The sequence below is a fragment of the Cydia strobilella genome, chromosome 10 (assembly GCF_947568885.1).
Source record: "Cydia strobilella chromosome 10, ilCydStro3.1, whole genome shotgun sequence".
In the NCBI taxonomy this organism is placed as follows: Eukaryota; Metazoa; Arthropoda; class Insecta; order Lepidoptera; family Tortricidae; genus Cydia; species Cydia strobilella.
Genome location: NC_086050.1, coordinates 5,314,599 through 5,341,105, shown reverse-complemented (window position 1 = coordinate 5,341,105; position 26,507 = coordinate 5,314,599). Strand labels below are relative to the sequence as shown.

At 38.2% G+C, this 26,507-nt stretch overlaps 1 protein-coding gene and 1 long non-coding RNA gene across 2 annotated transcripts in view; both read right to left on the bottom strand.

Moving 5' to 3' along the window:
• LOC134744681 (transmembrane emp24 domain-containing protein eca) overlaps positions 1-26,507 on the bottom strand; it is a 351,400-nt gene that overhangs the window by 295,778 nt on the left and 29,115 nt on the right. The window lies entirely within an intron of this gene.
• Positions 20,843-25,579, bottom strand: LOC134744872 (uncharacterized). Its single transcript, XR_010128126.1, has 3 exons — positions 25,424-25,579; positions 21,922-22,187; positions 20,843-21,036 (listed from the first exon to the last, which is right to left on the bottom strand). It is a non-coding gene; the product is annotated as an uncharacterized LOC134744872 (long non-coding RNA).

Below are 26,507 nucleotides of genomic sequence, written 5' to 3'. Positions count from 1 at the left end.
AATACAGTTCGACATCTTAAGGCAATCTAACCATAGGTACGAAATTGTATCCTTACAATAACTCTTTCTTACAAAGTTATAAACGGCCACGTATTTTGCGAGGTGTTGAAGCCAAATAAATTATCCACTTAGACCTTATCTTGCCTAGCCTGAAAAATGTGTTAATCTCGGAAACGCTTCATCATTGTTACTTAAGAAAGGTGTTAGATATTGGGCTTGAGATGTTTTACATTTTCTAGGTGAAAAGGGTAAAATACAAACTGAAATATGTGTCATATGCTAAAGGAAATGAGATCTAGTCTTCCATTAGATATTAAGGCGTTTTAGTCGCAAATTTAAAGACGCCGGTTTGAATCCGGTCTTGGCCACTACCTACAGGGGCTACAGGGCTTGGTCAGTTTGGTTACTTTTCCTATAGTAAGTATTGGTAAGTATATTTATGATATTTATTCAAGTTTATAATTATTAAGTACTGTGATTATTTAAAACAACACAGACGACCGGTCTGGCCTAGCGGGTGACCCTGCCTGTGAAGCCGATGGTCCTGGGTTCGAATCCCGGTAAGGGCATTTATTTGTGTGATGAGCACAGATATTTGTTCCTGAGTCATGGGTGTTTTCTATATATTTAAGTATTTATATATTATATATATCGTTGTCTGAGTACCCATAACACAAGCCTCCTTGGGCTTACCGTGGGTCTTAGTCAATCTGTGTAACAATGTCCTATAATATATAGGTAAAATAATAACACAGATGTCTGGGAGAATTTAAACTGAATTTATATTCACATAGAAGACTTTCCTTTATTTAATGTCAATAACAAATTGGTGACCAGTGGGCAGATAATAATGAAACGATAATAAAATATGTCATGCACCGAGCCAGGAAATATAAAAGAGAACAAAAAACGAGACCTTTTTAGCTTCACCGGCCAGGAATCTTGGGAAATAATTAAAAGCAACGAGAAAATAATTAAAAACATAATTTTGCTTATTGGAACAGTGCGCACCAACGTCTGATTTATTCAGCAGCTATAAACTTTGTTCTTTTTGCCGGTCTAATTGCCGCGACCCATACAAATGTATGGAAAGAGTTGTGGCAATCAGACGCAACCGCAGAGATATTCTCAGAGAATGACCTCACAAAGGTTTGTTTATATAACACATATAACAGTTTGATTGTACATTATACAAGGCAGTCGATACTTTCAACAGCATTTTACACAACTACACAAGTAAAGCCTATAAAATAGGCTAGGCCTTATTAAAATAATACAGTTGCTCAAAAAGTGCTACTTTTCGTGGCTGTTTAGCGTGCGGAAAGTTGGTTTTCGAGAACTAGTGCTTTTTACTTTTCCAATTTTTTAAAATTTTTACTTGTTCAAATTCATGACTACTTATTGATGAGTGTTAATATTAGTTTCCTTTAAACGTCTTAATCAACATAAAAACCTACTGTTAAAGTAAGAATACGAAAAATATGCATATTTCAAATTTTATTACTTACCTCTTCATCATTATAAGTATTATAACACGTTTATTTTTTAATGTTGAAAAACCGTTCTTAATAAGTTGTCTGAATGGAACGGAACGCCTGTCAAAGAAGAGGCGTATTTTATGCGTATTTTCTTACTGCAAGAATGTTTTAAGTTTCCAAAGGCAACATTCGATATTGTTTTTATAAATATACGATACACAAATAATCGTAAATAACGATATTTAGGTAATAATAGTACAATGTTTTAATATTTACAATTGTTTCTGTATTATAATAATAGTACAATGTTTTAATATTTACAAGTGTTTGACGACCGGTCTGGCCTAGTGGGTAGTGACCCTGCCTGTGAAGCCGATGGTCCTGGGTTCGAATCCCGGTAAGGGCATTTATTTGTGTGATGAGCACAGATATTTGCTCCTGAGTCATGGGTGTTTTCTCTATGTATTTAAGTATTTATATATTATATATATCGTTGCTGAGTGCCCATAACACAAGCCTCCTTGGGCTTACCGTGGGACTTAGTCAATCTGTGTAAGAATGTCCTATAATATTTATTTTATTTATTATTTATTATTATTCTGTCTTATAGAACATGCATTTGAAAAAAAAACTCATTGAAGTGGGTTCAATAAAAATCTATTCTAGTCGAATAAAAGCTAGAAAAACACCTCTTCATAATGTCAATGTCAATGATGTCACAGAAATAATAATATAAAAGTTTCGAATTCCATTCCTTACTTGTTGCTTTTCTTATTTTTTCGCAACTGTATTAAAAAACGTCTTTCGATACACGTGCGGAAATGTTTTTCGTAATGACATACTTTTCGCACTAGCATCGAAATGTACTATTATGATGCACCTATTTCAGCGCATCAAATGTTTTGAGAAGTTGAATGTACTTACACTTCTTATGTAGATTTTGATACCTATGCTGATTTTAGTTCCCTGTACTTCAATTAGCCCTTGTGGCAAACTTCCGAAGTGGTAATGTGAAATTGAAATTATATTAATTGGCAGAAAGTTGTGATTCCCACAACTTTAGACAAAGATAGATATAACTCCGTAATAGATGGATACAGTCTAAGGAAAAAACGTGCCTCGAAAATCAAGAAAATTTGATTCTCGTTCAGAGGGCGCTACTAGTTTTGGCCTACAGTCGTATAGATGGCGTTGACGGTTTCGTTTGTCATTTAACAATTTTAACGCATATCAGTGAAAGAACATGGGTCAAAATCATAACAATAATTAATGCAAATAAAAAAAATCATTTATCTATATTTAAATACATTCTATCGTATTTTTATAAATCTTCATTTTTAGTTTTAAAGTGTGTCGACAGATGGCAGTGAATTTACTGGGGTTACAAAATTTACTATGACAGTACCGCTCTAGTATAAGTTACTCTATGCTTAAGAGGAATGCCACCTGAATGGTTAGATAACATGCAAAAATGTGTCGACGAAAGCGATTCTCCTACACAGTAGCGTAAGGTACCAACTTGCTCAAATTTTAAGATTTTTGTATTTACCACCTACATTAATTCAATTATATACGTTGGTCGTTGACACAGAATGAGCTGTAGGTACCAATTTTGTATCTTAAACTCTTCATAAGGTAAACTACCCAATGATTGGCACTGAAACTTACCATGGCGCCTATTTTCGTAGAAAAGACCTTAGTCTTAACATAAAATTTAAATTGCTCACCACTGGTGAGGTGCCAACAAGGGTACTTTATCCTACATGCTAAACCACAAAGTCAGTTTCCGAAAGCATTATCCTCGCTCACTTGAAACAATACACAATCTATTATTATCATACAGACAAAGCTTCAGTGGTTATATATTCTCTTAATTGGAATTAGGAAACGGAAACGGGGAAGTTTCATTAGGTACATCCTGGAATAGTCCACTTCCGGTTAACTGATATGTGGCGCCAGATGCCATTTACTGCAATGGCGTCATGATATTACATATATTCCGTCCTAAGACAATGATATTGTGTTTACAAGTAGCTTAGGAAATTGTTGGGTATGTGCAATATAAGGGGTTTGTAAATAGAAAACATTTTGTTTAATAAACTGTTCTAGTAAAGTTCAATAATCCTGCGGCGGTAGCACGGTCGCATTTTTATCGCTTGTCACCATGCCTGTCACGTTCTAACAAGTGGGTAAGTGCGAAAGTGACGGGCATAGTGACAGGCTATAAAAATGGAACCATGCTGCGCCCGCTGTGATCAGTTTTTTTTTTCGCCATTTTAGGGGTTGGGGACTTGGGGAGTACATAGTATGTACTCAAGTAGGTAGGGCTAAACGTTGAAAAGTCATCCTATACTGTTAGATAGTCCGTGGATATCTGTTGTTAGACTTAATTTAATGTAAGCTGTCATTCTTCCTGGTAATATGTGACGTTCTCAAGCAAAAGGTCATCGTCGCTTGCCATAAGGACGCGCTGACAGGTTATTCGTATAAAAACACGACCAAATTTCCTCCTCATGGTAAGCGACAATGTGGTACCTTTTAATTGAGAAAGTCACATATTTTCATGACTAGCGACATTGCCTGACATCTACGAAGGTGTAAATATTTTCGTGAGCACCTCAAATACAACCCTTCTAGCAACCTGTTACTTTGTATACCATCGAATCTGACACGAGCCATACCACGGGGACAGAGGCCTTTTTAAACTTTCAGGTCCCAAGAATAAATTAGGACTTGACTAGACGTAGACCTGCATATTTGAGTACGGATCTTGATATTCAAAAGCCTGAATTTCTACTTAACTACATTATGGCGATTCAGAGGGGGAATGACGCCTGCATTTTAGGGAGTTTCCCGGAAGCTGGGGTCTTAAGGGAAATTTTCTATATTTAGTTTTTAATGTGTATTGTTTTAGTTTTAGCTTGTCTAGGTTTAATTAGTAATAATTAGTTTTAAGTTTTAATTTTTTTTTATGTATTGTACTTTATTAATGTGTGTTGACTAAATAAATAAAATGGAGGATTAAAAAAAAACTACATTCTGCCTAGGTAGAGTAAGGTTTATTTCGGGTATAATCCCGCCTAATACAGGCGACAAGTAATTCCGAAAATCACCCATAACCTCATCATGTAAGCGTCCATTTTCATAATTATCCGACATTCTTGAAGTATACGGCAATACCCGATTACACCTTTTATTGTTACTAAGCAATTTAAGTTTCAATAGAATTGTATAGTCTTTGGGAAGGTAGATATCAGTCGTGGCAATTATTTTTTTCCAAATTTACCTGTACACATTATAGTACTAATTTCCCACATCACGACCTAAAATTCTGTCGACAATAATAAGGCCCATCATATCGGTCGTAGTACACGAACACCGATATACATATTTGTAATTCCATGTGGTAGTTAGCGGAAAGATAACAAAGCCTGCGACGCAATGCGGATTCCCCTTCGGGCTCATTTTCATACCAAGCGCTTTTAAAACGTTCGTGCGGTTTGACTTGCGACATCGGTTTTTGCCATCGTTACTGGTATTTCATGGCTTTCAATCATGAAAACAAATGACTGTGATTGGGGAAAATATCTAACTACTGGGTTTTCCTTGGCTTCAAGATACGGAGGGACCGGAGGGTAGAGGTAGGTACCTATAGTGTAAACTGTACGCAAAAAAAAAAACGTTCTTCTTCGAAATTGGGCTCGCACGGCTTCCATTAGTAAGGAGAACCGCTCTGTGTATCGGAAAGTGTCCGTCAAAGGGTGTTAAATAGCGGTGGTGTTGGTATTGTAGATGGGTAAATTGGGCAATTTTTATCAAATATTTTCGGCCTTCACCACTGATGGGCTACGTCACTTTTTCTTTGATATACATGTATGACATCTATTTCAGTTTATAACGCGCCAAATGTTATTAATTAGGATAGAAAAATAGACAAGGAAAGGCCTGTATTGATAATTACGTTAATTACTTAATACTAATTAAGAACGCTATCAGGAATGATGCTCAGCCCAGCCCAGCTTTCAGCCAATTAGGTCATCTTAAAGCCGCAGCCTCGGAAATTCAAAAGACTATATATGTACCTATTTAGACTATCGTATGTAAGCAATGTGAAAGAAAATGTATGTATTTATGCATCCGACCTACCTGGATCTTGTGGCGAAGTTCTTCTAGCGGCTGCTAACTTTATTTTCAGCTATGATTCTCACCACACTTGTTACTTTTTCAGTCCTTTAAGGTGACTGTCCAATTGTAACTGCCGCTGCACTGCAGTTGCGACGTTACGCGGTGCCGCACTACTGTAGCAGCACGACTGCGGCTGTTGCGGCGTGCAGTCGCGACAGCGTTCGTTGATGGCTTGTCAATGTCAAGTCATATAATGTCATACGTACAAATAAAATACTAATTTACTTTTGTATTTTTTACGTGAAGAAGCGAGTGACGATAATGCTACATGCTACATGAAAAAGAAGACCAGTTTGCCTTTCTACAATAGTCAGAGTCCGACGAAGGCAGCTACGCAATATTAATAAAAAATCTGATATTTAATGGTGATCCTTTATTCAGATAATATTGCCGATTAAATGAAAAGCAATTCAACATTGAATGAGACTTAATAATTGACGAAATACAATCAAATTACTCAAATAAAATTAATGCAGAGGAAAAATTATTCTTAACATTAAGGTAAGTTCACAATGTGAAATTTTCTTCCCCATCCTCTTGCCTAAATGCGTGACCACCGCACACAGCAATCCGACGGAAACGGGACTCATGGAGTTCGTGATATATACGGGGGGAGTGCGCACTTGATCCACCTGCATCACGTATTATAGGTACTCGGCCGTCAGAAACGTGCGGCTGGATTTAGAAGTCTGTAATAAACGTCCCCTCAAAACCATGCCAGGTAGGCTCTTTTAGCAGGCCTTTTATTGATTTCTGCAAAGTGATTCGTGGGTTCTGGAGATGACGATGCGACACGTAAGAATAAAATTATCCAATGGTGGGCAGGCAGTCGTTCGGTGTTAGCAAAATATTACAGATTTATCTTTCTAAGTATCCATATTAAGCCAATTTTACTTTCCTTAGGTACCAAACAGTGAAGTATGATGAATAAAATAATTTGTAATTTACACTTCATATTGTCCAGTTGCAGGTGTGAATGGGCGACGGCACTCTATGATATGACCGCACCATCCATATAAAACTTGACGGGCGAGACAAGAAATCCTTTATGAAGAAAGATATTTCCCTCGCCTTGGCCGATAGAAAGAACTTTTAATAAATTAATTTGAATAATAAATGGTTTCCTCGTGTTGGTGTGAAGAATTACGTGTTGCACTGTAACACAGTTTGTTTAACCCTCATGCCTTGAGACCTCCGCAACTGTCAATATTCTAAATTTTAAACCATTCGCTTCTCTCGTGGTTCAATTTTGTATCGTTTCGTATGTTTGGATATCAATATGTTACCATGAGGTATTAAATAACATCTTTGCCCCTTGTAATAAAAATAAATGATTGCTTCTTTTATTTATATCAGGAATGGCTTTGCAATGACAAAATGAGAAATTGTCACCATAAACGACATTATATAATATGATATATTACAATACAATTACAGTTGCCAGGAATATTCGGCAACTATTCGGTATTTGGCCACTTTGCCGGATATTCGGTATTCTATTTGCCTCTCTATCGCTCGTGCCCTATCGAGCTTATAGCTATCCTCGCAAAACTACGAAAATATAAAAGAACAGTTTATTTAATGAATCTATAAATAATATCGTCGTATTATTTGAATCCCTAAATCAATAATCTCAAAATACGCTAAATTTGTGAAAGCTGATTCCACAAATCTGCCTTAAGTATATACCTTAGTTTTATTGGATGTATATAATGTACAAATTTCTAGAGAAGACGGAGAATGTAAAGTTATAGCAAGAATAGTGCCTGGGCGTGGGCATAGATTTAATAATAAACTATACAATTATTTTCTGGATCAACAAGAGTAGAACCTAAATCAACTTCAACTGAATGCTACTTATTTATTTAATCGTATGGCGTATATACATAAACATTCTTTATAAAATTGGATAATAGTCTGAATAAGATAATTATAAGTCCACATTCAGGGTCCCGAGCCACGAGATTACGTCAGGTGTTAATTTAAACAGATCTTCCGGGGGGCCTGCAAATGAGTGCAGAGGGCAGCGCTGTATAATGTGCTCAACGGTTTGAACCTCTTCACCACAGTCGCAGAGAGCAGAGTCCCGCCAACCCCATTTATGACGAAAGTAGTTACAGCGTCCGTGACCTGTCCTCAGTCTGTTTACACGACACCAGAGTTTTCGAGGCAGGCCAAACCCGTCTGGTTTCGCTGTGGGATCTATGGCTTGTAGGGTAGTTCCAGCAGTAGCTTTGCTCCACTCGCTCTTCCAGCTCTGGTTGACGTCAAAACCACTCAGTTTTTGGGCTGTAACGCATGCTGGGTGGCGGGACTTAAGACGCTGGGGTGGGGGGTGGCAGAAGGGCTGGTGGCAAGGTAGAGACTGTTGCGCTTGTATTTTTGCCGCTTCTCTTTTTAGCGCTTGCAGTCTACGCAGATGCGGCGGAGCAATATGGCTGAGCACCGGGAGCCAATGAAGTGGCGTTGATTTAATTGTGCCTGATACGCATCGCATTGCTTCATTCAGCTTGGTGTCCACTTTCTGAACATGTGCGCTCTCTAGCCATACTGGAGCACAATATTCGGCCGCTGAGAAGACCAGTGCTGTAGCCGACGTACGTAGGCAATCAGCGGATGCGCCCCAAGTAGTGCCGCAGAGTTTGTGGAGGATGTTGTTCCGCGAGGCAACCTTTAGAGCCACTTTATGGAGATGTTCTTTGTAGGTCAACGTTCTATCCAGTGTCACTCCAAGGTACTTCGGATACGGGTTGTGCTTCAACAGATTTTCATTGAGAAATACAGCCGGTTGGTAGTTGGCAAACCGGTTGTTAAGGTGAAAACATGCCACTTCCGTCTTGCTTGCACTGGGTATTAAGCGCCATGCACTGAAGTACTTACTGAGTTTCACTAAATCTGACGACAACACTTCCTCACCTGACCTGAAATCTTTACTCTGGTAAACAAGTGCTATATCATCCGCGTAAATGAATTTAGTGGACTCAGTAGATGGCAAGTCGTGAATATAAAGATTGAAAAGACTTGGAGCGAGGACAGAGCCCTGAGGTAGGCCGTTGTTCAGTCTTCTCTTGCGGCTTTTGGCATCACCAAGGTAGACCTCAAATTCTCTATCGCTAAGCATACTCATGATTATGTCTGCCATTTCTCTGCTTGGGATAGCCTTGAGAATCTTACAAATCAAGCCTTGCTTCCAGACAGTATCATATGCCGCAGTCAGATCCACAAAGACTGCAGTAGACTTTAGCTGTTTCTGAAAACCCGCTTCAATATGTGTAGTCAGTGCCAAAACTTGGTCCGTGCAGCTCCTTCCTCTTCTAAAACCCGCTTGCTCTGGTGGGATAATAGCGTCTATGTGCGGTGTGATTCTAGAGAGAATGAGGCGTTCCAGTAGCTTAAAGGTGCAACTGAGAAGGGATATGGGTCTAAAGTTTTCGGGTTTGTCGTCCGTTTTGCCAGGCTTCAGGATTGCGATGACTTTGGCCAGCTTGAATTCCCTTGGAAGGCAGTTGTTCCGTACAATGTAGCCGAAGAGGGCAGTAAGCCAGCTTACGCTTGCTGGACCCATGGCTCGAATAAATTCGTTATACATGTTATCCGGTCCTGCTGCTTTACTATATTTTAGGAGCTTTATGCCTTCCACGACTTCACCTATGCTAAAGGGTCTTGAAAGGTACTGGCCCGTTGGGGCATTTCTCCTAGCAGTCCTCAGCTCTTGTTTTATTTGTTTTGTGAACATCTTATCCCGCTTAGCTCTGGTTACTTCTACCATCCGATTTGCTATAGCGTCAGGCTTTACGTTTTGACCAGATCTTTGTGGGTGTTGTTTTCCTGACAGACGGTGCAAGACCTTCCAAGCCTTTCGACTTGATCTTTTAAAATCCAAACTATTGACTGTGGATTCCCACTTCTCCTTCCTAAAATGATCCAAAGATTGGAGTAATGTGGCTCCAGTCCCATGGTCCTCTGTCTCCAAATACTCTTGATATAATTTCTCGCTGTCGGCGTTCCAGCCTGGCACATATTCTTTTCTATAGCCTCTTGGGATATTTTTCTTGGCTGCTTTGATGACTAGCTCAACAAATATTCTGTAGTTTGCCGGGACAGGGTCCAAGTTTGCAGCTGCAAGCCCCGCATCCAGCGTCTCTCTAAAGCCATGCCAATCCGCACGGTTAAAATTCCATCTAGGGGCTGGTATTGAGTTAGTCAGTGGTATCTTGAGACCTACCTCTGAGACGACCGCTCTATGCTGACTATTCGGGAAATTGCCTAGGACCAAGCGTGTTGTAGGCAGGGGCTGATCAAGGTGGTCTTTTGAGACAAAGGTCAAATCGGGGTTGTAGTCTTTGCCCCATCTTGCAGAGTGGAAGGTGCCCCTATCCTTAGCATCAAACAGCAGGTGTAGGTCACAAAGATCCGCCCAATGTGCAAGTGCCGCTCCGTTATCGTCTACGCTATGATACCGCCAAGTTGTATGGTGGCTGTTAAAATCTCCAGTGTACATGGAAGGGTGTGGGAAACTGGGTAAGACCCTTATTGACCACTTCACTTTTGGTGGTTTGTACACATTAGTCACTGTGAGATTTTTGACTCGGATTGTGATGGTGAAAATTTGGTCAAAATTACTGGTATCTATCAGCTGAACATCATCTAGGCTTGCTCTTGCATAGGTAGCTATTCCATACTTTGGGTGGTGTACAGCTTTAACCAATGTGTACCCCAGTAAATGGGCTCTTCGTTCCAGATCTGAGTCATCTTTCGTGTGAGTTTCCTGAATGTTGACCACGTCGATGTGTTTCTCGTGCAAAAGCCTTTGCAAGTAGTCGCTTTTGGCTGAACTTATGCCTTCAATATTAATTTGCATGATGCGGACTGAAGGTCCGACATCTCTAGTCGAAAGGCCCTGGGAAGGGCCTTTGGGAACAGCACTTCTTGCCATGTGAATTTCGCTTCCAGAACAATTATTTTAGTAGAAAGTTTATTTCGCCTCGTAGTTTGTCACTCTTTAGCACCACCCAGGGGACACGTGCAGGGCTGTGGTAGGTAAATCCTGCGGACGCGAGTAACAGTTGCCCCCCAATGAATGCTACTAAACAAAGCCCTCAATGTCAACCTTACGTGCAGAACATGTTGAACATATAATGTATACACTTTTTTGGGAAACAGGTTTTTCGTAAATTAATAAAAAAGTAAAAAATAAGACATGTTTTATTTTTCACAACTCTTTATTAACTTTAGTTTTGTCCGCCATGATCGTGATATCAGCAGCTTGAGCCTTGAACTGCAACTTGTAGGTACCTGGAAATTAGAAATTATCTTTTCAGTTTCATGTTGTATTTTGAATATAACTATGTATTTTTGTATGTATATGATTTATTGCTTGCAAGTTACATATATGTATGTCTGTTTGTTGAATTTAACTTCAAATCAGTAAAACGGAGCTAGTAGCGGACAAGCTGTGTTAAACGGTTTGTCTTTAGATATTCTGGCCACATCATCACAGAAAATAAATAGGTAATAATGACCCGACCACCAAAATGGACTTTTAAATATTCGTAGTAAAATAATATTAATTTTATACTTACATCGACGTGATCCTCACAGCAATATTGTGTGTAACACTTGAAGTATTCCATTCCACATTTACTTCACGACAACACCGTCTTTCACGTAGGTCTTCGCGGACTATAATTTTTGTAAATCATTCCCACAAGTGGAAACAAGGTTTTTGATATATTAAGCAATCAAAATCTACTGTTTAGGTATTAAAAATTATAAATCAAATCGTAAGAAACTAGCGGTTTAACTGAATTTTTTTATTATGACAATTGATGACAATGACATCTTTGACAATTACGTGAGTGACGGATTTATTTATTATGGTTCGATAACTTTTACTATACGATGACATTATTATATTCAGCCTCGCGAGAAGGTCAAAGGTTTGTTGAAATATCTTCAATCCTCGATTATTATATCGCAGCAAATGTCGGAAACTGTTTAAAAACCTAATATCTCGAAATGGTTTTCGAAATAGAACATTAAAAAAAATTAACAATCCTAATTAGAGATTGGATTTTGCAAGTAGTGAGTGAGAAGTGCGACTGTGTGCACGTTTTCCCCCGCAAAAATGGCAGAACGATTTGTACGGTAAGATATCGCTTGGGCTCCTCCCTTCCGACGTGTCGGAAGCCGGTGTTGCTCGAAGGGTTTGCCAGACTATAGTTAACTTCCGAATTTGACACTCTCTTTTTCGGACCTATCATTCTAGTTTCCTAACTGGCTCTGTGATACTCGTATGGCTCAATATAGATTAGCAAAAAAGTTTACAGTAGTACTACAGTCGCCATCAGATATGTCGGAGCGACCGAGGTGCTAAATATATCTGAACATGCACTCTAGCGCCTTGACAATAAATGCGTGTTCAGATATCTGTGAGCTCCTTGGCCGCCCCGATATATCTGCGATATATGGCGACGGTACCATCGGGGTTGTTTATCCGTGGATGTAATAACTCCTTAGAACGTAGTGGTTATATCCTCTTTGCTTAAAACTACTAATATCTGTGATCAAAGACAATTCAGTGCAGGTGACAGATTTGACGTGCGGTCTGCAGCCGCAGTTGCAATAATACACCAAATACGCAAAAATGGCCATGCTACGTGCAGTCGGTCTCGTCATTCATTTTACTATGGAAATTGACAATAACACCGACGTGTCGGAGCAGTAGTGCAGCTGCGGTCGGGAAAACGTTAAAATCACCATATTACGTGCAGTCGATATCGTCATTCATTTTACTATGGAAATTGACAATAACACCGACGCGTTTGGGCCGCCGCAGTAGTGTCGGAGCAGCAGTGCAGCTGCGGTTGGAAACGGACAGTCACCTTTACAGAAACTTTGGATAATATTTATTTGCCTTGACATGTGGTGAGCATTTGGACGTACTGATTATATGCTCTTTGCATTTGGAGTGACATGTATTTTAAATTTCAGATATTTCTTCTTCGACGTCGAGATTTTGACACTCGCGAAAAAGGCGGATGAGTGATAGGTAATAAGGTTGCATTCTGATAAACCTAATCGACAAATTAATAAAAATTAAAAAACATGACTGCAGTTTAAAAGCGAACTGAAAAGCTAATAAATAAATAAAAATTCAGAAACACGACTACAATTTAAAAGCGAACTGAAAAGCTAAAAATAATGTTCAGTTATGTTAGTTACTCAATGAATGTAAATTATAATATAAGTATTCAGTCAGGGTCATAGACAGCAAAGGCAAAAGTTTAGGCTCATTTAGGATCCTGACTGTACCTGTATATTTTATTTCAATTGCAGTCGGGGACCTTGATGTATTGAAATGTTCCCATTTAAAAGGTCCCCGACAGTCGGGCAACAGTTTTTTGTGCAGTTTACTTTTTTAATTTAACAGACATATCGAGCTTCAAAATGTTGTGCAGAATATTCGTGTACATTGCCTATTTACCAAATGGCAAGCGTAAAAAAATCCATAAATCATTTTCCAGTACAAAATCGTTTTATTTTGTATGAACTATTACATAAGGGTTTTTTAAATCGTTGCATAAAGTAAACTCGAAATTTTAAAGGATGTCTTTGGAAACAATTTGAGACTCAATATATATATTTAACTAAAATTCCTTAAGAATCGCGGTTGCCTTGCGTTTGGGGTGTAAGGTGTGTGAAGCACATCGGTGCATTTGTGGGGTTATGGTTGAAGAAGATGGTCACCATGGCCTTAGCTGCATGAAGTGCGCGGGTCGTTTTTCCAGGCATCATGCCATCAATGATGTCATCCGCAGGGCTTTGGTGTCGGCCAATATACCTTGCGTTTTGGAGCCTCCAGGGTTGTGCCGCACGGATGGCAAGAGGCTTGATGGTCTGACATTGGTTCCATGGCAGAGGGGACGATGCCTCTTGTGGGATGCAACGTGCGTGAGTACATTTGCGCCGTCCCACTTGAGTCTCACTGTCAGGTCTGCTGGTACTGCCGCGGAGTATGCCGCCAAAATGAAGCATGCCAAGTACTCTGCCCTGGAACCAACGTACGACTTTGTACCGGTTGCAGTCGAGACTGCAGGACCTTGGGCTGTGGAGGCTAGGGACTTTGTGAGGGATTTGGGTCGGCGGCTGAGGGACAGGGGGTGCGACCCTCGGTCCGGATCGTACCTGGTCCAACAGATCTCGTTGGCCATTCAGCGCAGTAACGCTGCCAGCGTAATGGGAACATTTGAGCCAGGTACAATAAGTGACGGTTATTTTATTTAAAGAAAAAAAAAATGACGAAGCCTGTTGCGGATATCATCATTGGTATTTTTGGGACGAAGCATGTTGCTGATTTGCATTTGTAGTCACCTGACGAAGCCTGCTTTGCGGATTTTTTACATGTAACTATATTATTTTTTAAGATTTTAAGAATTAATTTTCTAATAAAATACTCTTATGTATTTACCTAAATAAAAATTTAATTAAAATTAATGTAAGAGAGTCATTCGCCTGCGATCGAACAGTGTGATTTTGAAAATAATTTTTGTACTTATACAATTGTATGGTGAAAATTGCGGGTGCCTAAATACTTTTGAGCGGTAGTGTAGTTAGATACCCATTCATATGTGCCTTTAATTAATATTAAGGACATATTAAGTTATTGGAAAAGCTCTCTAAATTTAGCTAAACACGATTTGAAATGGAAAGTACACAGTTTAAATCGTCTATTTACTACTGTATATTTACTGGCCATTCATTATTAGTAACTATAGGTAAGATGAATAATTAGTTCTATTGAAATGCATTAATAGCGCAACAAGCAGCACAGCGGTGTGCCAAACTACAACTAATTTTATTGGGGTCACTGTGCGTGCATAAGAGTATGCTATTATTACTCCTACGGGTTCAATTTTATTGACTGAATAAGATTTCTTATGTTGAACTGATTACGATCGGAACTTTCTCTTTATTATAACTCAATTATTATTTTTTTCATTTTTGTTATAAATCTAAGCTATCTAAGGAAAAGTAAATCAGCGAAAGCATCGGCAAACGGTGAGGCTGTGAATTTTCTAAACCGTTCACTTTTGGGATAAATTTCATGGGATTGTATGTGCAATAAGAATTTCTTTTTATTTAATTTTGGAGGACACCTTTTTTTTTATACAATGTATTACACAAACAATATTTATTATGGCTACGTTTAACGATATTTTGTTGACAGCTGATAAAATTCAATTTCATGGTAGAATCACTTCTGATCTACTCGTATTCCTCCTGTCCCGTCCCGTTTCAGTGCAACATAAGTGGATTTTATTCATTACAGAATATTTTTAAAACTATACGGACCGTCAAAGTTAAACTACTTATAAGTTTAAATGTACTTTATAAAAGTTTAAATGTGTTTAAATTCTTGCAGGTAGTTTCCTAAAACTCATCTTCATCTAAGCTTTTCATGGAATTAAACTACTCGTGCACCTGTTACCTTCAAATAATCTCCAATTCATTATTTTCACTCATTGTCGGTGTATAAATACTTTGCAATGTTTTCGCAAATATTTTTAAGTGCACACGTTGGCGGGAAAAACCGTGACAGCTGATGACACTGACACCATCTTGGAGGGGCCTTTCAAAGTGCTGTCATAACATCTCCAACTAAATTAATTACCGGTTTTATTTTGTTTACATTACGCATCCCAGCGTTATAAAAATAAATGTACCCAACAGTCGCGAATGTGAATATCCGCTAGATTATTTTAGCTTGAAGACACTTTGTAAGGACGTCCGGTCACGAAAGAAAATCACTTACCTACTTTTACCGAAAATGACAATGAAAGCTTACTCCGCACATTTACAACCAAACTTTTTCACTGCACTGAAACTTTTCCCGCCGCTTTCTTATTTAAGCCCTGGATAGGAGTCCGTTTGACCAACTCACCGGATTTCTGTGGTGTTTCGGGCAAAGGCTGCGGCGCTGGCTCCCTGCGGAGCTGTAGGGCGAACTCGGTGCCGACCTCCTCGGACCGGGGGCACGGCACGTACGCGTACTGTTTCTTGGTCGACGCCGGGGCGGGCGCGACGCGGTGTTTGCCGCGCTCGGCCATGCGGCGTCTGACGGAGCGGCACTGCCGCAGACCGGCTCGGATATAGGAACTGATTTTTAGGCCCGTTTTCGCGGTCAGGGTCATAGAGTTAGACCAAGCTAAGTTGGCAGCGATTTTGATAGCCCAGACTTGCAAGTGTTATTTTAAACTTCGTTCCTTAATTCCTTTTGAAAGTTCAACTAAGAAGTCAAGGTTTCCACAAAACACGTTTATTGCTAGTTTGCTAATAGGACTTAGATTTGCTGATGAGACTTATAATATAAAAACTAAGTAAGTATCTGTAAAATAAATGTTTATAAAAAACCGGCCAAGTGCGAGTCGAACTCGCGCACGAAGGGTTCCGTACCATTACCCAAAAAACGGCAAAAAAATCACGTTTGTTGTATGGGAGCCTCACTTATATATTTATTTTATTCTATTTTAATTGTTTGTTGTTATAGCGGCAACAGAAATACATCATCTGTGAAAATTTCAACTGCCTAATTATCACGGTTCATGAGATACAGCCTGGTGACAAACGGACATACAGACACAGAAATAGGGTCCCGTTTTTACCCTTTGGGTCTCTCTCTCTGTGGTCGCTCCCTCATGACTGAGGATCGTGGTCATCAGTGGATGTGGATGCTCCACACCTGGTTCTTTTAATCCCTTTGGGTACGGAACCTGAAAACTAAGGTTAGCCAAAGCAAAGATACCTATACTATGTAATTCGGTATATAAGATAAATAAATTAAGTCTAAGGAAAAAACGTGCCTCGGACACAGATTAATAAATAGTTACTACGTAACAGATACATCATTCCCATACAAAAGCGAAAATACCTACGCTATAATAAGCCTACAAAATCTTAATAATAATACCTGCTGCTCAGGACGAGAAGAAATGTACCATAAGTATGCGCACAAAGAGTCGAGACTGCCTTGCTCGCCGTGCGTGTCATCGTAAGAATGCGCTAGGTTTGTACTGTTACTTATGTTATTACTTATTATTGTAATAAAACGAATGTTGCGAATCAACCATATTTTATATTAGTCAATCAAATATTTAAAAACAACACTTATAATACCTGACTCAAAAAACTCCTTAATTTACGATTTATCTACTTATGTTCAAAGAAATAAATAGTGACAAAATTCATAAAGATAGATTTAAAATACTACTCACCTTTCTTCGTCTCTCGGAATTGAAAAAACCGGCCAAGTGCGAGTCGGACTCGCCCACCGAGGGTTCCGTACTTTTTAGTATTTGTTGTTATAGCGGCAACAGAAATACATCATCTGTGAAAATTTTAACTGTCTAGCTATCACGGTTCATGAGATACAGCCTGGTGACAGACGGACAGCGGCAGCGGAGTCTTAGTAATAGGGTGCCGTTTTTACCCTTTGGGTAAGGAACCCTAAAAAACGACAAATTTTCTTTTGTTTTTTGACTTTTACACCCATCTACTGCACAATAATTACGTGGTTTCGGCATTTCGAAGCGTAAGCGCGGGAAACGTGCGGTGCGAGCGCTCAGGCGGGCGTTCGGCGGCCCTCTGTCGATTATATCGTCGACGATACGCCGAGCGGTAGGCATATAGCGCGTGGCTTTGAGCGAGTGAAGGAGGCCTGCCTCGGAATATCAACAAAAAGTTATACTCAACTAGATGGCGCCACATCTTTGGCCTATACTTGGGTAGATGGCGTTGGCGCCACCGTTTGATAGTCAACAATTTTAACGCATATCAGTGAAAGAACATGGGTCAAAGACATATGGCGTTATAAAAATTTTTTTTTTTTAATAATTTTATACATTTTCATTTTTAGTTTTAATCGTGTGTCTATAGATGGCAGTAAATATACTGTGATTAAAAAATTTACTATAACAACAACCCTCTATTCTATCTATTCTCTTTGGCTAAAGCCAACAGAAAGCTCTAATTTACAAAATGTAAATGAAAATTCGATCTTCAACAAGTTTGTGATTTTTTGGAATTTTTCGTATTGAAATCGATTAATTAAAACTAAAAGCAAATCCAAATTATTATTTTTACTGGTGCCGGTATTTTTTAAATACTCTCATACCTATTAAAAAACACGCCTATTTATACTCTAAAACACTTTGAAAACATAATTAATGAGTTCAAACTAAGCGGTACAAAAAGTAAACTTATCACCGAAAAATCCAATTCGAACACAAAAACAAATGAACTATTTGAATTAGACATAAATTAAAACGCCGCACTCAATTGAAGTGAAGTTACTTTTTATTAGTTTTTTTTTTTAATCTTTGCGGTGCTGTGGCGGCATCGCCAGCACTGGCTATTTGCGCGCGCATTGCTCGTGCCGTGCCCGGTCGCAACAGCACGGTCGATAGGTATCCCGGACTATTGCGGAAAATTGAAACAATGGAAATTAAAAACTTAAAAACTTTAGCGATTTTTCCATCTCTACTAAACGGCTTGATAAATAAGATAATCACTTTGTGGCACAAAAAAATAATCAACTATCACAGTCGAATATCGAATTGGAAGAAACCCTATACCTACAAATTTAATAAACTGTAATAGTGAAGCTTAAGAATCACAAGTTTCATTGAATTAAACAGAACGAACGTGAAGCGGCAGGCAAACGAAGGCTGTGAATTATTTATAAGGCTGGATGCTGCGGTATCCACGCACCTCCGAACTCAAACCATGTATGAGTTTTTAAAGCTCTTATTACGCTGGGTTAAAGTATACATTTCCTTGACACGTAGCGACGTAGCACAGAGCATTATGCTGACGATACTAGTGTATTATCCAATTTATCCATGCTACGTTACACCTGCATACGGTAACAAAATTCTGACTCCTACAAATAAGTTATATAATATAGTTTGCGCAAAGGTTCGATTCACGGGAGACTAGTTAAGCAATCATATATTTGACTGATGATTCCTCGCCTGTATTTCTCTGTATGATTTTTAATTCTCGGAAAAATGTCTGTACACACCTTTACAAGTCTGTTGTCTTTATTATAAATAATCTTGAAAGCAATATCAGAACTTTTTACCATACGAAACAGCGCCGTAGATTATAAGTTTTAACAATAGAGCGGTATCTATTCTGTTATGTTTCTGATATTGACATGATACGGTCGGTCGGTGGTCGGTCGCGCTGATTCGTCAAGCACCGCGAGTCGTCAAGTTCGTGTCAAAAAATATCAATATTTTAACTTATTTTTAAAACCGCTACAGAATGCAGATCACAATGTGGTACAACAATGTCGTTAAATTTGGAATTTAACCCAACCTTTATACCTACAGATTTTTCTTTAGAAAACAACACCTGGGTAAGTTTTTTTTCCTTGTAACAAAAATATTTTCATTCTAAGCATATGCTTAGAATGAAAATATTTTGCGTAAACTAATATTAACTAATATTAGTTTGCGTAAAGATATCAATTTGCTCCCGAGAACATCTTAATGTCTTTTGTGGAATTTAGATAGAAATTTGTTATTTCTTCTATTTCCCGTCAGCAATATAAACAGAAAAGTGTATGCCAAGGATTTTCGGCCTGTCAGAGTGTTATTGCTATTGCCACAGAGTGGCATAGGAACCATTTATACTATTTTGGGTTTACCCGTTACCCAAATTGCTATATTGCTAAAGCAATTCAGGGTTTTAATTCACGCATCTCTGAAAAACTCATTTTCATAATTTCGTAACTAATAATGGTTGTGGTAGATACCCAGAATCCACATTTGACATGAATAAAAAATATAGGTACTAAATTAATTTTACTTAGGCCTATGCACAATTGCATAGTTAATCTATTATTTTGTTTATTAACACAAATATTTAATTTTAAGCTTTTTACTAGTCATAAAATACGAAACAGGTTTTAACTAGGTATTCATTTTCATCATTCAAAAAACTCGGTTTTACAATGATAGTATTCCGACAGCCTTTTCCATAAATAAAACCTATCAAGCCCAGTTCCATATCGCTGAGCCAAAATCTCAATTTCGACTGCCTACTCACCCATTTCACACCTTATTCGATTTAATAATTGAAAAGGAACCATATTTGGCTTAAAATAAAACTCAAAATTGAACAGCGATTAAAGAGATATGACATAATAGGGGTAGAAACAGTTGAAAGTTGATTTGTCCGAATACGAACACTAATTGGGACTACACGGGATTACAAAAAAAGAAGATAAATGTTTGGCACAGGTATGTTTTATTCAGTTTGTGACTTTTGCAGCCACATTTGTCTTTGCATTCGCTGCTTTTTATTAAGGTTCCGTACCCAAAGAGAAAAAACGGGACCCTATTACTAAGACTGCACTGTCCGTCTGTCCGTCTGTCTGTCACCAGGCTGTATCTCATGAACCGTGATAGACTGACTTTTCCTACATTAATGATGCCCTTTTCTATTACTGTTTACAACCTAAAGAAATAAAATAAATTTTTTGTATGTAATGTCTTACTAAAAAAGATTTTAATCCTTTTATTTTGTAAGCCCATCGTAAGTAACCTTTTAGTAAAACCAAAGATAGATAATATAACTCCGTAATAGATGGGTACAGTCTAAGGAAAAAACATGCCTCGAAAATCACGAAAGTTTGATTCTCGATCAGATGGCGCCACTAGTTTTGGCCTACTCTCGTATAGAGGGCGTTGACGGTTTCGTTTGTTATTTATAATTTTAACGCATATCAGTGAAAGAACATGGGTCAAAATCATATAAAAATAATTAATGCAAATAAAAAAATCATTTATCCATATTTAAATACATTTTAACGTATTTTTATAAATCTTCATTTTTAGTTTTAGTGTGTCGACAGATGGCAGTGAATTTACTGGGGTTACAAAATTTACTATGACAGCACCGCTCTAGTATAAGTTACTCTATGGTAAAACTGTATTTTCGGCCAGTGTCTTCTCGAATTATTATTGAGTATTTGTGGTCCCCTTCAGGTCATAACAAAAAATCCTTGCAAATGATGAACCTTTAATCTGTTAATAATGAATACATGATTACGTTAGTAAGAAAAACCTACCCCAATGATTATAAGAAGAGAAAGTATTGTCACAAACACTGCATATAGTTTCACGACTTTATTGTCGGTAAATTACAAATATTTGGTTAATCTGGATGTGACATGATGATGATGCGTGATCCGGCTCAGCAGAAGTGCATATCCGTAAAGTGTTTCTTGTTTTTGAACGTCTGGCCAAAGGACCCGTAGTTTTCTTTCTTGTCCTCCTTCTTTGGAGCGGAGGATGCGAAAGGCTTTCTGAAATAACAAGGAATGATTGAGTAACCGACTCCGACTTTCAATCCGGTCTCGGGTTCAAATCCTGCCTCGTACCAATGAGTTTTTCGGAACTTATGTACGAAATATCATTTGATATTTACCAATAGCGTTTCGGTAAAGGAAAACTTCGTGAGGAAACCTGCGAAGAAATTCAAAGGTGTATGTGAAGTCCCTAATCTGCATTGGGCTAGCGTGGGGACTATAACCCATGAGAGAAGGTCTGTGCCCAGCAGTGGGACGTAAGCGGAATTATTATTATTATTTATTATGATTGAGTAAAATAAGGGCGCTGTGCTAAAAAATTAAAAGGATTTATACTATTATTATTGTCTGTCTTTACTTTATATCGAGACCATATTATTGAGAGCTTGTTGTGTACCACTGCTGGGTAAAGGGCTTCCCCAGCTTTTTCCATTCCTCCCGGTTTTGTTTTACATAGGGTCTCCAAAATGTTTTTAATGTAAGGCTCTATTTCCCTGTGTAAAACCAAGCCGGGTGAGCTGCATAATTCCGTCTCATTCCCTCAAGAAAATAGGTTCACGTAAATGGGGAAAAGGTCTCGTGCACTGTCCTGTTGGCTCGTGTTCTAAAACAGGATTTGAACCGGGGTGAATAGGGATGGCTGGGACAAAACATAAAATGTGATTTACCAGACAATTTCTTAAAAAAATACCCACACAAATAGTATAATTCGATTGAAAATAGTAGATTTTGTTTGATACAATATGTCTCAGTAGTTATTAGGAAATTGTCAGGTAATTCACATTTTAACTTTTGTCCCTATTCACCCCAGCCGTCCCTATTCATCCCAGCCATCCCTATTCACCCCAGGCATCCCTATTCACCCCGATTGACGGGACTCACTTTGTGGGACCAGTGACATCGTAGTGTTTACACGCGTGGTTAGCCTTGGTGGCAGTCTTGCATTCGTCGCCGCGGGCCATGCTAGCAGCGATCTCTTTCTGTCGTTGTGTAGCGGGAGCCGGTGGAAGCGAGATGGTTGATGAGGGGCGGCCGGAGGGGGGAGAAGCTAAGGCACGTGCTGGATGTGGGTGAGCACCGCGTGTTCCAGGCGGTTACCGGTGTTCGCTCGACGGCTACCCTTGCGGGTACACAGGTTTTTAGCAAGCCTGGAATGAAATATAAGTTATTTTGTTAAAAGCTATTAAGTATCTACTTAACACTCATATTTACATAATAACAAAGTCCATTGGGTCTGTATTCATCGCAAATTGCTTGTGGTTGTATTCCAGCTCCATCATCGCAGTACCATAATGATGCGTATAACATAGCAAGTCTGCCCGGCACTGAAATATTTATTAACATGGTCCTTCGGGCCGGATAGAATATAAAATAAAAATACCTATCATAATATTGAATATCAAATTCAGGACATTCCGAGATTTACCGGGACATTTAACATAATGTTTAATTCATATAACTCGTTCTACTCGATAAACAATCCCATTACAAGAGTATCGCTTTTGAAACAACTTAAGTAAATATGGGATCGATATTAACTCGAGTTGTTCTCGAAATTAGAAATGTTATGTTGATGTAGGTAAGTTTACCATAAATCCAAGTTTATGGATTTGCATACAAACCGGACCGATGGGCTGATGCAACTATTTGCATATTCTCATCAGAATGGAACCTGTTCGTCGTGTTCCGATACAGGATTACTTTGTTGGCTATGGTGTTTAAAAAAACATTAATTACCTACAGTGCAACGACACTCAGTAGATACCTATTCTCATTATATACCTATGTTATAACTTTAGAAGTGTCTTCATTTTGCCCGAAACTCCCGAAAGTACACCATTTAAATAATACATTTCGTGCTCTATAAGTACGCAGTTATGGCACGCTTTCAACAGTTTTTGACTTTTATCGTTGTCATTTCCTAATTAGATTCTAATGAATTAATCGGTACTCAGTTTAGAATTGACAGTACATTTCATGTAAACCACTAGGTATATTCGTATTTTCTGTAGGTACTAAGTATCGTCATCGGGATTAACAGTGAAGTCACTATTAATCCCGATGACGATAATGATAATAAGAAAAATAAGTAATTATTTGGTAAGATCTCAATTTGGTTTATTGTAAGTTAAGAATAAGGACAGTACCTAATTAGGATAAACGTACAAGATTTCGTTTCATATGGTCTATGGGTTTAGGTGCATGGTGCATGCGGGCAGTGCGACAGAAACAGTTGCGTTTCGTTCGCCGAGTGTTAACGATTGGAATCTTATCTACGCACCCTGATCAACAATCTTGCGCATCATAAACTTTTGTTTTCTATAAAAAGCATCACGTGATCACCGATTATAGAGAACGAAGTGTCGGACATCTCGCCCGGACCCGGACCGTTCTAGCGTCAGTCATCCTTAAATCGTCTTCGTCGTTAAACCTGCCTACTTATTTTGAGTTTCAACCCTAGTGAGTTAACTTAACTTCCGAAAATATACCAAATAGAATTTATCGAATTACCTACTTATGACGAGCACCTGTGACTACCTACCTATGACCTACTGCGACTACCTAGGACGACTTATGGCCAGTTCCATGATTTTCTATTTCCACATTATTATCATGTCAACTATGATGTTTTTATAAGTTATAAGGTCGTATTTCAATAAGGGTCTCTTCCGCCGATTCTGTTTCCGTTCCGTCAATGGTTCATAAATAATATTGAATATAAATGAAATTAATAGAAAAACAAGAACACGCATAAGGCGCATGATAGGACAGCACATTTAAATGGATGGCAACGCAACCGGTTCTGTGAGTCGAACGAACATGGTGTGGCTTCACTCTGGTTGTAAAGTACATTGTGTAAAATTACACAATACAGTAAATTTTCACTGATACATTAAGTCCAAAAGGGAAACCACCTTATATTATGGGAATAGGTATAGAAATGTAGTATTTCAATGGGAAATGGTAATTTGACCATGAGATCTGCAAAATCCGGCTACAAAACATCGGCATGACTCTGACACAGTCTCTGTGTATATAATTATACCTACCTGCCTTTTGAGTTGGATTTAGGTACTTGTTTTATTTTAAAGACCTTTATCTCTGTGGTTCCAAAAAAGGTAACTATACTATAGGTACTTATAGTTATAATTAGCGAGTAATTCAAATCTAACACAAACTTAATCATCGTAATGTTAAACGAAATAAATATCATATATATACAAAGGAAAAAAAATGACCAAAAAATTATTCATGAATACTTTCATAAGAAAGTAAATTATGCAATAACAAAATGTGGAATTATTATCATACACGTCAAATTTCTATGAATATATGACTTATAAAATTTCACTTCCACACTTTGTTTTGCCCAAATCGGTGCAGTTAGCTTAAACGGGCTCGAGAAAATACGAGTACGTACGTAATGTTATATTGTCCTTGATATTAACAAAAAATTAAAGAAGCTTTGCTTAATTATGTATTCCTTTACTTATGTTGAAACAAAGATACTATGTGTAATTTTATACCTACAGCAAGCTGCGTTTATGATAAACCCTGAAAGATAGCCTAACAGCCAGAATTTTCTCTTATTTAGCATTGGCAAAGTTTAGGAAAATAGGAAACAATAAGCGCACTTGTTGCCATAGCTCTTGGCAGACACCATCAATACTTGTGCCAAATGAGGCAGTATCACACACAATACGGAATTTACGGAATTCATGTTTAGGAAAAGGTATGTGCTAGTTGATTTTGGGGTAAACAGTACAGTGCACATGAACCAGCAAGTTGGTTTTTGCAAAATAAATAGGTAGGTAAGGTACTATATCCGTCATATTGAATTAAATGTTATTTTCCAAGCATTTACGAGGATAAATAGCCGCAAGAGCACACTATTAGTTAATACTTATTCAATTTTAAGAAGCTTGGGCGCCAGCATAATTACTTTTAGGGGGGTGAATCTAGCACTACCTTATAAATATTTAAGTACCTGTTTTCTTAAATTATTTTATTACTTTGCTATTATTTTCATAAACAGAAAGAGTGCAAGAGCATAGATCTTCTGGCGTGCATAAATACAGGGTAGAGTCACTTCAAGCCCTTCAAGGAGACAATTTATTTGTGTTTTCAATTATTAATACGTGTGTGATTTTTTTTTATACTTGTACTTCAAAAGGAAAGTTCAGCTGGCAATTTAGCAACGCATGTAAATAATTAAAGCAAAATCATTAAATATCAATTTAAAGTATGTTAAGCTGGACACAGATTTCTAATGAATTAATTTTCTACAACGGAGTCCAACTTGCATCAAATTTGGCCAAGATCATATCCTTAGAATTAAATAAATAGAAATGTATTTTAACACTATTTTTGTCTTTTTACTGACCTTGGTAGAAATTTGTCGGTGATCGCGAACTTTCTCTTCGATCTTGTCATTGACACATACAATTTGTATAAAAGTAATAAAAGAAATTCCGAAAAAACAATTTAGACGGCTGAATGGGGAAAAGACGTTAGTCCAACTGTCGCGGCGGCGCGCGCGCCGGTATATATGTATGGACACCGGTTCCTAGCGTGACGTCACCTAATGTGCGGTATAAACAACGTGATTGAATTAGTTATTTATTTTCCAAGTTTTTTTTTTCATTTTTAAGGTTCCGTGCCTCAAAAGGTAAAAACGGAACCCTTATAGAATCACTTTGTTGTCCGGCCATCCGTCTGTCTGTCAAGACCCCTTTATCTCGGGAATGCGTAGAGGCATCGAGTTGAAATAACAAAATTAAAAACCATATACTCAGGTCTACAGTCCCGTGAAGATGTCAAAAAAATCCAACTTCTAACGTAAAAAAAAGAAAGGCCGTTTACGCCGCAAAAAAAAACGTATATTTCGACACTCTCGAGGGAATCAAAATTTATAGGGTTGACCAAGAAGTATGAAATTTTGCAAGTAATATCGTCTTACACAACAAGTACAGGGAAAAATCTCAAGAGTATAAATTTGTAAAAAATAAAAATAAAACAAAAAATAAGTTAAATTAATGTACGGAACCCTCGGTGGCGATTCCGACTTGCGCTTGTCCGTTTTTTTATTTTATTTGTTGTATATTTTACTATTTCCAAAAACCAATTTCTCGTGTAATTAATTGGAGGACTGGGTGACTACCATATTTTATTTTAATACACATCTTAGGTAAAAGACTGAAAAATGCCTTAGTGGTCGATAGGTAGAATGTGAAAGCCGGCTGCATTGACACGCTGGATAGCAAAGGCAAAACTGATCTACTGGGAGAAATAAAGCCCCCTGGTCACTAAGTAGAAAGCATCTAGACTTGGCCCCACGGCCCCAGAGCTTCAACCCCAAACACCATAAATATACGTCACTATCCAGACCGATGGAGTTGAGAAATGCCGGCACCTTGGCACTGATAATAAAGGGCCCTTAGCATGACCATTGCCACGGCCCCAGCCTA